Source organism: Antechinus flavipes, chromosome 3 (genome assembly GCF_016432865.1).
Source record: "Antechinus flavipes isolate AdamAnt ecotype Samford, QLD, Australia chromosome 3, AdamAnt_v2, whole genome shotgun sequence".
Taxonomy (NCBI): Eukaryota; Metazoa; Chordata; class Mammalia; order Dasyuromorphia; family Dasyuridae; genus Antechinus; species Antechinus flavipes.
In genome coordinates this window covers 616290083-616307963 of record NC_067400.1, presented here as the reverse complement: position 1 = coordinate 616307963, position 17881 = coordinate 616290083, and the positions used below count along the sequence as shown (strand labels likewise).

Sequence of the window (17881 nt, the reverse complement as noted above, 5' to 3'; positions counted from 1 at the left end):
CCAATGATAATATGCCAAGAAGAAATGAAACAAAACTTTCTTGGAAGAATTAGAAGGCAGATAAGTTGCCTGGAAGGGAAAGTGGTAAATCCCTGACTAGAGTGGACCATACAGAAATCAGTGATTCCATGAGACAACAAAAAGATATTAGAATACAATTTAAAAAAACAGTTCAATATGACGATTAAAATGTAAGATGTGAAATCAAAATCAAAATCCAACTGATTTGGAAATTGGGTCGAGATTATTTAAGAGTTACTGGACTCCCTGGAAACCAAAGTGAAATAAATAAGTCTGGGCAGTGTGTTTTAAGAATTCATCCATAAAAACCATCCAGCTCTATTAAAGAGAACAAAAAAGACCATGGAAGGAATTCACCAATTGAAAGAAATTGCTCCTGAAAGAAAAGCGAAAAAGGAAAAGGTACTTGGTAAATCTGCCTGTCTTCTACCAGTCTCAACATTGCACTTAGACTGAGCCAGTTAGCATAGATATATACAAGCAGTATTTGGTGGAAAAGGAGATCATGTTGAATCCTAAAAGTCCTCCGGATGGTAACCTGTCCTCCTCATCTCAGTGCTTTTTACTAGATCTGGGGGCTCAGCCCTGGAACAGGAGCTTAATTGCTCCTAGCTACCGACGGCATTGTACAAACCCCGTGGCTTTCAGATTTTCAATCTACTAAAAGTAATGTTCAGTTTTGTTTTGAAATTTTTTTGGAGGGGGGCTTGTTTTATTGTCTTCCATTCTGTTCTGTGTTTAGAGGTATGAAACTAAGGGATTGGTTGACTTTACAGTCAGTGAATCTTCCATAATAAAGGGATGCATGACCAGGAGGAAGGAGATCCTAAGGATACATAACCCTCTTGCAAAGAGATCTTCCCAGTCGTGTTGGAGTGCTGGACCAAAATTGGTTCATGAGTCCTCCTTTCTGAGAATCACTCTCGGGATCAATGGACTCTCTGTAAGAAGGAACTGTTCATTATTGAGTTTATTTCGAGTCAAGTCACTTGACTCATTGAGTTTATCTGCATTTGGTCTAATCCATGGCCAGAAACTGGGATGGGATGTCCTAGAGACAGTGGCCCAACTTTTCTTGTTCACTCCTTTCAATCATGTCTGACTCTCTGTAACACCACTTGGGGTTTTCTTAGCAAAGACACTGGAGTAGCCGTTTCCTTCTCTAGCTTATATTACATAAGAGGCAATTGAGGCAAAACAGGGTGAAGTGACTTGCCCAGATTCACACAGTAAATAAAGAGTTGAATTTGAACTTAAGACCTGACCCTGGACCTGGCACTCTATGCACTGTCACCTAGGGGTCTCACGGGGTTGATTAATAATTAGGGACAGTTGTTACATTTAGGGTAGTTGGTCTCTGCTCTGAAGGGTAACTGCTGCCGCCATTCCTTTGTAATTGGGAGAACAAAAAACAAAGTTTTTCTAGCTAGAATTGGAAAGTCCCTGAATGGCGTGCTTTTTCTGGATCCATCCCTTTTAGAATAAGGTTACTGAAGGGACAGGTGTGGTCCCACCTTTGGGGCAGCAAACCCTACCTGCTCAAGGAAGGGCCAAAGGAACAGGAGAATCAAATGCGTGAGAGAGGAGTTTGACCTTGTCAGAGAGAAAGGGAATGGTTTTGGAGGCAGAAGGAGTTGGCAAATAAGATTTCCCAGTCTAAGAAGGAAGCATCCCTGCGAGAAAGTTAATAGAAAATAGGGTTCTGGAGGTGATAGTAGGTCCTTTTTAAGAAAATTAACTTTTCATTATTGAGTTTATTTCGAGTCAAGTCACTTGACTTGTTGACTTTATCTGCATTTGGTCTAATCATGGCCAGAAACTGGGGTGGGATCTCCTTGAGATAGTGGTTCAACTTTTCTGATTCCTTTCTGGCCTCCTAGGAAGGAAACAAGAACTTTCTGAGCACTGATCTTAGTCATAAGTTCGAAAGGCTTGTGCCAGACATTACCTGTCAGGGCAGACCCTCTGCTTGTCTGAGCCCTGAGAAAGCAATGATTTAGGTAGAAAAGATCAGCAGGAAACAGGCTCAGAAGGACTCAGTGACTGGGGCTCTGATCCTTTTTGTGGTTCTCCTAAGTTCCCCTCTTAGGCTAAGAGTTCTCCAGAGAAAACACCCAGAACCCTAGGAAAAATATGTATTCTTTTCTTTTTTGTTCCTTTAATTTTTAAAAATTTTAGAGATATAAATCCAGTAGTGGTATTGTTAGTTCAAAGGGTATGCACAGTTTAATAGCCCTTTGGACATATGACTCAAAATTTAAAAAAATATATTTTACATGCAATTGACAAATATTTAATGAAATGATTAAAATAATGTTAAAAATAAAAACTACATATACTAAAAAAAAACAAAAAAAAATTTAAAACTTAAAAAGAAAATAAAAAATGAAATAGAAAAAGAAAAAATTGTTATGACCCTGAGCATGCCTTATATAACAATGAATTTTTATTTATTCATATCCATACATATATACACATGTATGCATAAACATATATACACCCATATATGCTCATTATCTCGTTTCTTATCCTTTGTAACTCTTCTCTTTTCTATCTACTATCTTGCCATGCTATTACTGATCCCTCCCAGAATCTCCTCCCGTTCTTTCCGTACCTCTTTATCCCTTTCCTATCAATCTACACACCTTATCTATCTCCCCTTTTATACCCTGTCTTATCCTATTCCCCTTCCTCTCTTGTTTCCTTATAGATTTTGGAGGCTGTTGTATTCTTCTTCATATATATGTAGTGTTTCTTCTTTAACCTATTCTCCATGTGAATGGGATTTCAGAACTACCAGCCCTCCTCTCCAATCTGATTCCCCTGTATTGATTCTTGCTATCATACCTCATTCATATAGCATAATCACTATTTTTACCTTTTCCAAATGGTTTTAATTTTTAGAATTACATTGTACTCAACTCTTCCCAATCTTTCTTTTGGACTACCCAAGTACTAATGATAATCTTAGACCATTTCCATGGATAAAGCAAGCATTTTGTTTTTATTGAATCCCTTGACATTAGTCTTTGATGTTGGCTCTTACATGTTAAATTTTCTATTGAAAATTTGTAACAAAATTTGTTTGCAACAAAATCCTGAAACTGACAGTTCATTGAATATCCATCTTTTTTCATTCACTATTATACTTAATTGGGCTTGATATAATATTTTTAGTCACACACCAACTTTTTTTTTTAATTTTTGATATTATAATGTCCCAGTTTTTGGAAAATCTTTTATTGTAGCCAGTGATAGGTCTTATGTGACTCTAATTGTAATTCCAGCATATCTGAATTTTTTGTTGTTGTTGCTTGTAAAGTTTTGTCTTTGATCTGGAGGTTTTGAAGTTTAGCAGTGATATTCCTGTATGTTTTCCTTGAAGGATCTCTTTCAGGTGGTGATCAGTGTTTTTTTTTTTTTTTTCCTGTTTCTTCTTTCTCCTCTTGTTCTATCACTTCAGGACAATTTCCTTTGATTATTTCTTGTATTATTGTATCTAGGTTCTTTTTTCTTTTTCTTTTTTCTTTTTGGCCATAGCTTTCAGGTAGTCCAATTATTCTTGTTTTCTCTTCTTGATCTGTTCTTCAGATCTCATTTTTCTTATGTAATATCTCACATTCTCTTCTATTTTTTCATTCCTTGTATTTTATTTTATTATTTCTTGGTCTCTCATAACTTCACCAGCTTCCCCAAGCCCAATTCTAATTTTCAGAGAGTCATTCTTCCTTAAAACTCTGGATCTCTTTTTCTAGTTGGTTGACTTTATTTTCCATTTTCAAAATTGACTTACTAGTGGGTTTTCCCATGAGATCCTCTTCTTGTTCCCTCCTGTGCTTTAAAACTTTAGTGATGCATTTATTTTTCTTTTTCTTTTTTGCCACTTACTTACCTATCCTCCAAGAGATTGTCCTCTTCTATCCTCAGACCTTCCCCCCTTTTCTTTCTCGTTTCCTGCAAATAGGCCCCAAGTTCCCCCTTCAGAAAACTTCACGATATCATCCCCATCACCTATCTTAGTTACCCTCTCCCCCTTTTTAGTCAGATTCCTTGCAAAAGTCATCTCCACTTGAGTGCATGTCCTCTCCTTTCATTCCTTTATGGATATCCCCTGTGCTAGACAGGAGTCACAGTAGCAACAAGGGAAGAAACATGATGGCTGAGAGTCTCAGAAGTCCAAGGAAAAAGGTCTGCAGGGTCTATCCCCAAATGCTGAATGGTTCCGAGGAGGACCTTAGGTCCTAATTCAGAAATTGTGGAGAGCAGAGAAAATGCCAGTTCTCCCTCTTGCTGCTCTCGTGACTGGAAGCACAGGATGGCCTGTTGAGAACACTTTCCCCAGGTTCATTGTGTATGTTAGGTTCTCTCCAGAGTGTGTCCTCTGGACAGAACTTTCAATCAAATGCTTGCCATTTCTCATGTCTGGTACAAAACTCTTCTCCAGCTTCAATCTCTTTGGTGCTTAACAAGTTCTGAGCACTGAGTGAAGGCTTTCCCACATTTGCTACATTTATGAGCATCTCTTTTTTATTAATACTTTGAATAAAACTTGAATTGAGAGTAAATACTTGCCTATAGCCACTGCATTTCTAAGACTTTTTAAAGGTATGGATTTTCTGTTGTAAGCTTGGACCACTGGCTCAAGTTTTTTCCATATTCTTTAGATATGAATTTCATTTTGAACTTCTAATGTTTATTCATTTCTCCCATTTCACTCTCCTGCTTTACCTGCTAACTCATTCTCTGGCTCTTACTTTTCCCATATTCCCCATCAGAAATGGAGTAATTTTTTGGGGGGGGTGCTTCAATTTGGACCCCATGGAATGATTGTTCTCCCAGGGTGTTCTCTGATGGAGTTGACTTTAGTCTCAGCTTCTGTAAGTCACTCACATAAAATATGAGTGTGTCCTATTTTCTGAGTCTTGGAAGAAGAAAATGGAACTAAGCTGGTGGGACTGGGAAGGATTTTGAGAGAAAGCTGTCTCAGACATGGTCTGGCTCTGGACACAGTAGTCAAAGAAGGAAGAATGAGAAGGTAGGTAAGGGGTCAGTGTGGGAGCACAGGGGGTGAGGGAGACTATCTGGGAATACTGGAATGGGAAATGTCAAGAACAGCAGGCCAGAAGATCACCACCCTAACTTTGATTGATGACTCATAACAAAACTGATAGAGGAGTTGAAGAGAATAGAAGACCCCCTTTTATTATTTTAACTACCTGGAAGAAATATCCACTCATGCAGAAAAAGAAGAATAGATCATTGAAGCATTTTTTTAAACAAGGAAGGAAATAAAATCTTAGTGGAAACACAGACAAACTAGCCCATTTTGAAGAATACATGTTGATTTTATTATAAATATGTTAAAGGGAAACAGTTGTTGAAGCACTTAATCTCACTTGGGGATTGGTGGTTCTAAGGAAAGTCTTTTGTTCTTTCTATTTGAAATCAGAAGCAGTCCCAAGTCCTTAACTTTGGGGTATCTCAGGAAGGGAAGTTTGGAGAAGAGAGAGAGACTAATGGATGCCAGTCCTTTCAGAGAATTCAATAACATAAGTATCTGTACTTTTATAGTGAAGGGATCAACCAGTGAAAAGTGTGCAAAAAAAAATAAGCCAAGGCCAGTTCAGTCCCAGGTGGACTCCCACGTGTGACCCTAGCAAAGCCCATTTGTTCAGGCCTAGGCTCGGTGATGAGATCGGGGCCCCAGGCCTGTGTGAGAAGGGTCCCAGAGCTGGTGAGTGAGGGGAAGAGAGATCGAGCCTCTTTGGACCTTTTCTGAAGCTTTTAGCTGTGCCCTGCGAGGTCTTCAGGCTCCTTCGGCCTCTCTGAGGGCTCTGCATCCTGATGTTGCTTTGGGTGCCCTGGGCTAGCCCGCTTGAGAGAGAAGATGCTTGTGGCTAAGCCCACTCCAAGCTAACCCCACCCCACTGGGGGAAAGACTGGGAAGAAACCGAAATGAGCGGCTCTGACAGTGTCCCTCCTGAACTGCCTGTCCACACCTTAGAGACCTTGGGGAGCTTCCCGTTGGGGGAGATGCAGGGTTCTTCCAGGGACAGCCCCTTCTCTCTATATTGTCTGGTACAGAGTTGGTTGGAAGCGAGTAAAGCCTTAATGTATAAAGTTTGGGGTCCTGCTTACTCTTCTCCGCAGTTAATGAAAATCCTGATCAAGAGTGTGAACCTCAAAACGACATCCCTGACAATAACTACTTAAGAAAGCTGAGATGTAATACTAACCTGGTACCATCTCTCTCTAAGGACAGCAGAGTGATGGCCTTTCCCCAGTCTCCTATTTCCCCTCCCTAAAGGATTAAATTAAAATTAAAGTCTCCTTGGAGAAGGCAGGGAAGACAAGAGTGCCTTCCTTCCTGTCTTTGTCTCCCCTTGGGTAGCACTGGATCTCGGTTGACTGGTTGATCAGCTCCACCATTGTTCTCTTAACTCTGGAGACCATAATGCCTAGAAGGAGCAGAAGCTTCATTTGTCTCATCTGCAGAAAGGGACCCAGGACCTGGGTGGGTACCTACCTGATCCTAGCGGGAAAGACTTTGTGGTCTTTCCTTCGTGTTGCGAGTTGTTTTGTGGAGAAAGCCGGTGGGGGGGGCAGGGAAAAGCACCCACCTTTCAGGGTCATTGTGAGGACTAAATGAGATATTTTTGTAAAGTGCTTAGCCCTGTGGCTGTCACTTTGTACTCCATAGCAGGCTTCCCCCGCCCCCAGCCCCAATTCTTAAATGTGAGAGCAATGGGAATTGCTGCCATGACTTAAGCTTTGGGCAGTCGTGAAAATGGTGGAATTTCAATGTGATTTTCATGACATGGAAAACATGAGAAACAAATAATTATGAGAGAAATTTTTTATTATAACTTTTTATTTAGAAGATATATGCATGGGTAATTTTTCAGCATTGACCCTTGCAAGACCTTCTGTTCCAACTTTTCTCCTCCTTCCCCCTACCCCTCCTCTAGATGGCAGGTAGACCCATACATGTCAAATATGTTAAAGTATGTGTTAAACACAATATATGTATACATATCCATACAGTTATTTTGCTGCACAAGAAAAATCGGACTTAGAAATAAGGCAAAAGTAACCTGAGAAGGAAATAAAAAATGCAAGCGGACAAAAACAGGAGTAGAAATGCTATGTTGTGGTCCACACTCATTTTCCAGAGTTCTTTTGCTGACTGTAGCTGGTTCTCTTCATTATTGAACAATTGGAACTGATTTTGTTCATCTCATTGTTGAAGAGAGCCACGTGTATCAGAATTGATCCTCATATATTATCATTGTTGAAATGTATCTCCTGGTCCTGCTCATTTCACTCAGCATCATCATGTAAGTCTCTCCAGGCCTCTCTGTATTCATCCTGCTGGTCATTTCTTACAGAACAATAATATTCCATAACATTACGAGAAAAATTTGATGTCTGATTTGATAATTCTGCTAAGGAAATAAAGGCAAGAATGAGATATGTCCAGGATTGATAGAGGTCTGTATCCTCCTGGGAAAGATCGCAGAGAGGGTCCAGAGCATTCCAGTCAGACAGTCATAGGAAAGGGACAAGGTTCTCCTGCAGGAAGAGGGCCTTTGGTTATATCTTGAAGTACATCATTAGTTGCTTCCCAATACCCCCTGATCCTACATGCCCTTGTGTCCATGGGGAGTTCCCTACTTCGTGGTCTCATTTTCTCTGGCTCTGTTGGGAGGGTCGGCCTAGATGAGCCAGAGGATTCTTAGGAGCTCCAGGTCCTTTGTCCCTTCACTTCCCTGGGGTTCATCTCCATCATCTGTAAAAGGAATGACTTAGAATAAATGATTATATTCTAGCTTATGAAGGATTAGGAAAAATGAAGGGAGAAAGAAGCCATTCTGTGTGAGATCTTCAGTGTAAGACTCCATGACATGGAGGTCAAGATTGGAAGTGACCTCCTAACTTATGTAGGATGAAGGGATGCCCCAGAGAGGGGAATGGTTATAAGATATAGAATATTTACTACAATATGTAATGGTTTTTAAGACCATTAAATATGATTGGAAGCACTAGGCTCCATAATTCAGTGGTTCAGTGGTTTAGATTGGCTAAGAGTTATAGAAATGATTTAATCACATCTCTTCATTTTACTGAAGGGGCACATTGGTGCTCATGAAGGAGAAGGGGCTCATTACCCAAGGTCACCCAGGAACTGGCATTCTTTTTGTTTTGCCTTTTGGGAGACAATCAGGGTTAACTTGAGGGCTAGCACTGTATCCACTCCACCACCTAGATGCCCCAGAATTGCCTGGTGTTTTGATCCCCAAATCCCAGGCTCTTTCCAGTGCCCCACGGGTGGCTTCCAATAAAGTAGAATTCATAGCCTTAGATTGAGCAAAAGACAGCAGGGCACCATGGGTGAGAAGCTGACCACAGAAATTAAGAGAAGGACAGAACCCATAGGAGTCACCCACGTGCACCTGCATCTGGACCAGCATCCTCTTTGTGTCTCCCTCCCACAAGTAGTCATTCCCCCTAGTTTGCAGAGCATGGAGCATAACCTCGAGCATGGCTGTTCCCCATTTATCTCTAGACCTCTGCCACCCTCAGCCCTTTGTCCCCTCTTTAGCCCACCAGGGCCAACCCCTCAGAGCTGGAGGGGACCTCAAAGCCCTCTGGTCCATTCTCTAGCAGGAGAGGACTTCTCACTCTGGGAGTCCTGACAGGCAGGCATGTCACCTCCCTCCCAAGCTCAGAATATCCAGGTACTGACCTACAGAGGAGCTAAGATTTGGGCAAGGGAAAGAGGGACCTTCTGTTTTCTGGAGACCATCCTTTTCATGATCAGAAAGCAGTGCTCAAGTGAGGCACAGGCCTCCCACGGGCTCTAGGCCTTCCAAAGACTCCTCAGATCTCCCAAGGACTTCTCATTCATACAGATAAGAAAAGGCCCAAAGGAGCACGAAACTCGTCTTTCCTGACCAACACACAGCTCACGTGGCACTTTTCTCAGCTGAATCCATCAAAAAGCATCATTAGTCCCTCACTGAGGATCCCCTCTCACCTGGAATAAAGAAGTCAGCCTTCTGATGGGTCTGCCCACTTCCCGGCTTTGCCTTCTCAGAAAGTTCTGACCACCTCACTCCTCCTCCTAGAGGGGGTGTGCACTTATGGCGTTCAGCTCTGGTTTTGACCTTAGAGCCCATCACATCCTCTCCCTTAGCCCTTTGCATGATTTCTCGTTACTCCCCTCCCCATATGAACATTCCCAATGAAAAACTTGTTCCTTGTCTATCCTACATTCTTTCCTGCATTCCTGCCCTTGAGAAGGCTACTTGTTTTCTGTGCCTAAAGTAATTTGTCCTCCTAATCCAACTCTTCAACTCACAGTTCAACTCTTCATAGGTTCCAAAAGATTCATTTAATGTTTCTATTTATCTGTGAAGTTTTTATGACCCGACACAGTTGGATACAGAAATTCTTATATCCATTAGAAAATGAGGGAAAAGGGCAAAGAGAAAAGCAGGGATGATTAAAGGGGAAGATAGATTAGGAGAGTAGTTATCCGAAACAAAAACTTTTGAGGAGGAATAGGATTAAAAAGACAAGGACAAATATAAAAGAATCAGAAATGAGAGGATGTGATTAAATGATTTTTAATGACTTTTAAGAGGTGTAAACCATTGAATCTATAAACGCTAGTTCTATTAATATGTTCTTTTGCTTTCTGTAATATATTCTAGGCCCTCCATTCCATTTTTGTAGTAGTTGCTAAATCTTAGCGATTCTTATTGTGGCTCCACAGTATTAGAATGGTTTCTTTCTGGCTGATTTCAGTATTTTTTCCTTGGCCTGGGTTCAGGGATTTTGCTCTAATATTCCTGGGAATTTTCATTTTTGTGATCTTTTTCAAGAGACATCTTATAAATTCTTTGAATTTGTGTTATGTCCTCTAAGATATTCAGGCAGTTCTTGAAAAAATTATATCTAGGCTCTTTTTTTATTCATGGCTTTCAGGTAGTCCAATGATTCTTAAGTTACCTCTCTCTGATCTGTTTTCCACAAGACATTTTTTTCTTCTTTACTTTTTTCACTTTATTGTTTCTTGATGTCTCATGGAATCATTAGCTTCCACTTGACCAATTCTAATTTTTAAGGAGTTGTTTTTTTCAGTGAACTTTTATATCTCTTTTACCATTTGGGGCTATTTTCTTCAGTTATTTTTTTGTTATCTCTTTTGCTGAGCTGATAATTTTCTTTTAAAAATTTTCTTGCATGGCTCTCATTTCTTTTCTCAGTTTTTCCTCTTCTAGTCTTATTTAATGTTTATCCCAGTCTGAGAATCTGTGAGTTTTCAATAGTATTTTATTTTTCCAAATATGTGCAAAGATAAGTTTTCTTTTTTTTTTTAATTTTTATTTAATAATTACTTTATATTGACAGAATCCATGTCAGGGTAATTTTTTTACAACATTATCCCTTGCACTCATTTCTGTTCCGATTTTTCCCCTCCCTCCCTCCACCCCCTCCCCTAGATGGCAAGCAGTCCTATATATGTTGGATATGTTGCAGTATATCCTAGATACAATATATGTTTGCAGAACTGAACAGTTCTCTTGTTGCACAGGGAGAATTGGATTCAGAAGGTATAAATAACCCGGGAAGAAAAACAAAAATGCAGATAGTTCACATTCGTTTCCCAGTGTTCTTTCTTTGGGTGTAGCTGCTTCTGCCTGTCATTTATCAATTGAAACTCAGGTCTCTTTGTCAAAGAAATCCACTTCCATCAAAATATGTCCTCATACAATATCGTTGTCGAAGTGTATAATGATCTCCTGGTTCTGCTCATTTCACTCAGCATCAGTTCATGTAAGTCGCCAGTCCTCTCTGTATTCATCCTGCTGGTCATTTCTTACAGAACAATAATATTCCATAACATTCATATACCACAATTTACCCAGCCATTCTCCAATTGATGGGCATCCATTCATTTTCCAGTTTCTAGCCACTACAAATAGGGCTGCTACAAACATTTTGGCACATACAGGTCCCTTTCCCTTGCAAAGATAAGTTTTCAACATTAACCTTTGAAAAACCTTGTGTTCCAGATTTCTCTCTCTCTCCATCCCACTTTTTCAAAAGAACAAGCCATCTGGTATAGGTTAAATATGTGCAATATTTCTAAACATAAATCTGTGAGTTTTCAATAATTACACCAACGTGTTATAAACAGAGGAAAGTCCGATCACCGCCTTCTTGAAAATTTCTGATCTAGTTTGAATCTGTATGTGGTTGAGTTTCTGTAGCTTATTTCTAGATTCTGTCACAGTTAGCCTGCTAGTTCTGTTAGATCAGAGTGACCGAAGCGCTGGCTTCCCCTTGGTCTTGACCTCCTGCCGAGGTTTATTCCACTGAAGACTTAATATTCTAGGTTAAAGGTTAGAAGGGAGCCCCCCTCAATTTGGGGGGTTATGATTGTGAAACTTATTCCTTGTTCCTGACGCAGACAGAGAGCCCTGAGGCTGCTCTTATCTTCCATAGATTAGCATCCTGGAACTGGGTGATGGTGGACAGCTCTGCCAGATGGCACCCAGACCTGCTTCTTTACCCACAATAGAGGGGTCCCCTGGTATTTTTTTTAACCAGGAGTTGAGGAGTGCTGGGCTGCTCCCCACTACTGTTTCTGCTACCCCAGCACTACTTCCCCCACCTGTAGTGGAAGCTTCTCTGTTGCTGTTGAATCTCTAACTTATGGACTCAGTTTCCCCCATGCCCCAGAAACATGGTGTCCAAGCAAGGTCTTCCTTCTGGGTGGTTCGGTAGTCACTTGATGGGGTGGATGGTGGTTCTCTTGGAATATTTTCATTCAGAATGCCTCCATCAGTCCTAGATTCCACAACTGAAAGACATTAATTGAAAAGTTAAAATGTCCTGGTTTTCTGGTCTTTGAGAAAGGGAAGTGGGGATGAGATAAAGGAACTAAAATTAATGTGCAGAAAAAGGCCAGCCCAGTGTGAAGTCAGGGGGGTCACAATGAGGGGGCCCTGGGAGGTGGCAGGGGGAGTGTGTGGGTCTAAATCAAACGCGAGAGAGAAATCATGTGAGAAGATTGGAAGTGATAGAAGCAGATCGCTACGGGGGCATCTGGTGGATGGTGACCGCTAATAAAAGACCCAAAGCACAAAAGATGGAGAGAAGAGGGAATAGCCAAAGGAGAATGGGGATCAGGGCAAATCCTCAGAAATGAGCGCCCCAAAGACAGTGGCGTCTCCTCCCGGGTCCACATTATTGGGTCCAAATTGCTGGACCATTACTTATTTTTGGTGACCTTGTATAAATAAAGTGACAGTTTTTTCCTCTGCAGACGTCTCTGTGACACTTTTGTGTCCCCAGATCTCTCATATCTAGAGTTTCTCATGTGCAAAATGAGAGTATTTATTGGTCTCGAATCTGTTTCTTTGCAGTTTAATCTACTAAGAGTTAATTATAATTAAAAAAACCAACCCATATCTGACATTTTTGTAGGGGTTTAAATTCCATCAAGTGTTTTCCATCTTGTAGTCATAACAACCCCAGGGTGAGGGTGGATGTTTTACAGATGAGGAATGGGTGAGTTTGCTCGGGGCAAAGGATGGGTAAGTAGGTGTGCTGAGAGGAAAGCGGGATTCTGACAGGAGACAGAGATGGAAGTCTTGTTCTCTGGAGAAGGAAGGAGAGCGGGCCAGACTGGGGTTAATGGCCCTGGGGATGCTGAGAGACGGCGAAATTGGGGGTCAGGACTAAGGCAGCAGCAGAACCTCAGAAAATGGAGCCTTTGCAGCCTGCCTCTCCATTTAAAAAGGGACTGCCCCTTGTTCCCGGAATTTGGCATTGCATCTCCACCCCTTTGTCCACACTGCTCCCATGACGTGAGGGGCCCCCTGCTGGGATCCCTCCCTTCTCTTCTTGTCTCTGTTCCCATGGGTTGGGTGAGAGAGGGTGGCCAGACCGCTGGACGTGGGATGGGCTCGATTTCAGCTTGGACACTGGGCAGCCTGGTCCTGTGGCTCAGGCTCCTAGAGCTCGTTTTCTCCTTGGCAAAATGGGGAGAAGTTCTCTGACAGTTAACTCATGAGCATCCGTGGGGATTGTCCAGAAGGACACGGTCCTGCGGGGCTCTAGATGAAGGAGACCTGCCCCTCAGTGCGGGGGTGAGGGAAGGAGGAAGTGTGGGGCCGAAGAGGGAGTGGGAAAAGTAATCTGAGATGTTGGGGTGGCAGGGAGCGGCAGCCTGAGGAACGATGGGGCCAGAGCCTCCTTGTGAAGCCCAAGTGGCTGGAACAACAATGACGCCGTCTGGCAGTTACCCACCGCCCGTTCCTCTTGTACTTGCTGTCTCTCCCTTGGAGCCTAAGGTTGTTGAGGGCGAGAACCTTCCTGTTCCTTTCACTCACACCCCAGCACATCCTGTGCTCGCGAGAGCTCGGCCAGTGTTTATTGATTAGTTGATACTGAGCGTCTTGCGTAGTAACTGGAAAATGTTTGTTGATTTGTCGCATCTCGTTTGGGAATTGCAGGTCCGGAGAGACAGACGCTTTGAACTCCTCCCCTTTGAAAGCAGTAGTGACCTCCTCTTCAGTCTTGTGAGTTATCTCTGCAGTACTCCCTAGGCCCGAGAGGGCAGGTCTGGGCCCACAGGGAGGGGAAGGGGGCGGAATGGCCTCGGGAATCCTCTCTGGAGGGGCTCAGGATGCAGGGCTCAGCAAACAGGGCGGGAGTCTGCTGAAGAGGTGGGACGGGGAAAAGAGCTCTTTTCAGGCCCCTGAAAACTCGGGCTTCTCACCCACTGGTGTAGAAAAGAGCCTGCAGAATCCAGACCCTCAGGGAGTTCTGGGGCCCGATGGAGTCCAGATCCAGAAGTAAATTCTTCCTAAAGGGGGATCCCCATCCCTGCCAGGCCCGGGAAGCTCCGCCTAAAGACGGCAGACCCTCCCTTTCTGGCTGGCCCCCTGACTGGCCAGGTTCTTCCCTGACTTCCCAGGTGGTCAGGGTCTCCCGTAGGGCTGCACTCCCTCCCCACAGGCAGATTTCAGGCTCCGAGGTGGAGGGGCCCACCCTCCAAAGTTGCAGTCTAATTCCAGGCTGGGTGTGGGCTTATAAATCTGTCTTGGTATTGAAGAGATTTTTCTAGGATTAGTGGTCAGCCTTTCAGGACAGAGGATTCTCTTCTTTTGAAAGGGTGCTGGTGCTGGTCTAGATACGTCATTGTAACTTCATTGTTTAGTTGGGGGACAGAAATACCATTAGCACCCACAGAACACTTGTCACCTTCCAGCTGCTGGGATCCCTCCTCTTCCCCTCCCTCACCATTAAGTTTCATCCTGGCTTTTCCAAATAAGCTGGGAAAATGGTGATTTCAAAGAAAGACCCTGCTTGGAGAAATTGTTAACAGTTAGATTTTCAGCTCTTCATAAGAAAATAAAGTTCTCAGGAAAGCTCTCTATCCCTTGCCCCAACCTTAGCCTCCTCCTCTGGTTTTCCACCTAAGTCAGGAAAATGGCAGTTTAGTCAGGGGGAAAACCTTTTAGAGAAGTTGCTAGGGAGCGGTTTTAACCTCCTTATTAAAATATAAACCCTCCTTCCCAATTAGAGCTGTCTTCAAGTAGAGTCTTCTTTGTTTTGATTTCCTCCACTTTATCCCATCTCTATCTTCCTAGTCTCCCCATTAGCTCCGTGCCTTTTTTTTTCTTTCTCTGTCCTCAGTGCTCAGCACTGATTCTAATAGTGCTTACTGCCCAGCTGTCCCAGAGTGCCTTGGGAGAGTTCTCCCTCCCTGAATATCTTCAAGCTAAGGCTGGACCAGTTGAGAGTTTTGTCAGGGGCATTGTTGGGGGTGAGGTGGACTGGAGAACTCGGAATTAAGCAGAGCTTTGGAACTCGGTGGGATGTGCCCTTTTTTATCCTTAGTGTAGGACTTCTAGCTACTGTAGAAAATGCATTTTACCTTGGCGTGGGCAGTTCCGTTATTTAGCTCTCATTTGTGACTGAGTAGCCTTCTGTAAGTTATAAGATCAGTACTTGTACTACGACTGACCTTGCTCCTGATGCTGTGGCTGATAGGTAACTTTCACCATCATCCCAGGTATTTAATCATCAATAATTACTACTAGCCTAAGCCCTCATCCAGCACCCTAAAACCACCCTAGTGGTCCCGGTTTGGTGGGTATGGCCGCCAGAACTGCCTCCTGTGGGCCCAGCACCCAGAGATCGGAGCGCCCCTCCTTCCATCGGAACCACTGGCCTTCTCTTGGGTGACTCACTTTGCCCTGGAGGTTCAGTTGGCTTATTGGTGTGCCCCATGGGGGATCCTGCTTATCCCACTGAAGAGACGGTTGCATGAAGCCCAATTAAGCGCATTGATAAACCCGTGCTTCCTTAATGCACAGTCAGTATATTTACCGGTAAGTACATGTGCTCCTTCTACTACAAATGGTGCACCCTCTGTCACAAATGATGAAGATGACGGACTGCCCTTCTCCTGGAAGAACAGAGAGCAAACAGGTCGAGGACGAATTTTTACATCTCCCACTACATTGTTAAGGTGTTGATTAGGTTTCTTGGCATCCACACCTGCAAGATCAGGGGAAAGCCAACCTCTTCCTTATAGAACAATTGAATTTTGAACCTTATTTTCTTCTCTAGGGACCCCTGTCTTACCAGTCAATACCCTGCCGCCATTTCTCTTTAAGTTCTTGGGTTGGTTTTCTCTGAAAGGAATGGCCAGAGAGGAAACAGGAAACAAAACTCTTCCACTAATCTCAGCTTATTATTTTCAAGTACTGATAAAACACTTTAAAAAGAAGGTCCAACTAGACCCACCTCTCCAACAATCTTGGATAATACATAGACATAGTTTGAAAATCACGCATTGGCTTGAGGTAACCTATAGAGCACTTGCTATCCTAAGCTCAGGAAAAAAAACAATACACAAATACACCAAAAAAAGGACATCTGAGTATAAAAGTCTAAAGCAGAAACCAAAAATTAATGTTGAATTATTGGTAGGAGAAGTTTTATTGGATATTGTAGTTTGACCCACCCCAAATAGAGTGTAAAGACTCTTTGGAATAGAATCAAAGGAAGAAATAAGGAAATTGCAACAATGGTGAAAGATTTGAAATAGCAATCTATTATTAGGAAAGCAGCTGATAGGATTTTCTGACTTTTTCAAGGAAAAAGGCTGGTAAATAATTTACATTGGTATAATGGACTACAGGACACTTACGCCAAGACTCATGGGAATCTTTCCAAATATTTCAGAAATATATTTCAGAAATGTAAAATTCAGAAATATAAAGAAAACGATGGCTCTCACTTTACATTCATTGATTTAATAGGTTCTTTGTGATTCCGGAGTCAAAGGAAGTCAAGAATAGTGTTCCACCACACAGTAGGTGACATACTTCTATAGTTTGCCTTAGGTATAAGTTTGTAGAGTTCTAGATCAAATAGACACTGGTACCTACCCTATTCAGCCTTGCTTAGATTGGGTCAGAACAAGAGGAGAAAGAAGAGGTTCCTGATAGAATTATTTGAAGACTTAACCAAGAGAGTAGGCAGAAAAACACGAGAATTAAGGAAAGAGAATCATTGCTTCAGTTTCGGGAATGAGCTGAACCTTGGAGGAAGGAGTATCAATTCCCTGACTACTTATAGAAAAGATCTTGGTCTTAAAACCGCCAAAGGATAAAAAGGAAACACAGAGAATAGTCCAACTATTTGACTTGGGGAGGAACTAGATTCTTTCCCTCTGAGTATGAGATAGTGGATAGTGCACCAGGCCTGGATTCAGGAAGATCGGAATTCAAATCTTGTCTCTGACATTCAGCTGTGTGACTCTGGGCAAGTCACTTCCTCCTCTTTGCCTCAGTTTCCTCATCTGTCAAATGAACTGGAGAAAGAAATAGCAAATCACTCCATTCGATAAAACAAAAAGACTCAGCCATGACTGAACGACACGCTTGAGCGTGATGATTATGTAGAACTGTCATTTTGTATGATGGAGATGATAGAAAAATGTTAATGGATTGCTTATGGCCCAAGCTAAGAAACCATTGGAGGACATAGAGGCTACTGATGGAAAGCAATTCTTAGAACTGCATTAAGCCAATTAAGTATCATCTGGGAGAAATAATGTTAATAACTGACATTAATGTAGTGCTTACTTTTATGGCAGTGCAGGGCTAAGTGTTTCACAATTATTATCTCATTTGATCTCACAACAGTCCTGGGAGTGTTAGGTTGACTTGTAGATGAACCACCTTTGGGTGACTCGGAGGCTGTAGGACAAAACATTACTGAAGGAGTCAGAGTGTCGTAGAACACCCCCTAACCCTAACCCCAATTATGTCCTGTGGGAACCCGTTGCCCACTGTTCCAGTCCCTGACGACCGTGGTCTGTTTTTCCAGCTCTCCCTAAGACACCTGCTAGGTAGACACCCTCAGGATTCTTTTTCTTTCTTTCTTTTCCCCAAACGTATGCAAGTGCTGTGATTAGTGCCTTTCTGATCCTGTTGGTGGTTTGGGCCTATCTCGGGACAGTCTTTCCTGCATCCTCCTGGAGCTCCCACTGCACCTGCTTATAATCAGGCTGTTCTTCCACAAACCCTTCTGCTGGGTGCCCGTTTGTGTGGGTCCCCAATCTAGAACAGGGCTGACCATCGCCCACCTCTGGGTGTCCCTCGGAGCCGCACATGTGTGACAGACACTTGCAATTGTGTAAGGAAATGGAACGTTTCAGACATCGTCTCTCGTCATGAGTTTAGTTAGTTGATCACTGTTCAGAAATTAAATGCAGCTTTTAAAAGGCCTCGGAAAGGGCATCCTACAGACTATCGGAGGCCTTTAA

The 17881-nt window shown here is 42.6% G+C and overlaps 1 protein-coding gene across 2 annotated transcripts in view; it reads left to right on the top strand.

The window, feature by feature from the left end:
- LOC127556273 (zinc finger protein 91-like) overlaps positions 1-17881 on the top strand; it is a 132143-nt gene that overhangs the window by 92871 nt on the left and 21391 nt on the right. Inside the window, exon 3 of one of the 2 annotated variants that reach the window (XM_051989326.1) lies at positions 13551-13616. The exons of the other annotated variant lie outside the window; for it this stretch is intronic. The gene's annotated coding sequence lies outside the window, so the exon portion shown is untranslated. The remainder of the gene's footprint in view (positions 1-13550; positions 13617-17881) is intronic. 2 annotated transcript variants of the gene reach the window in all.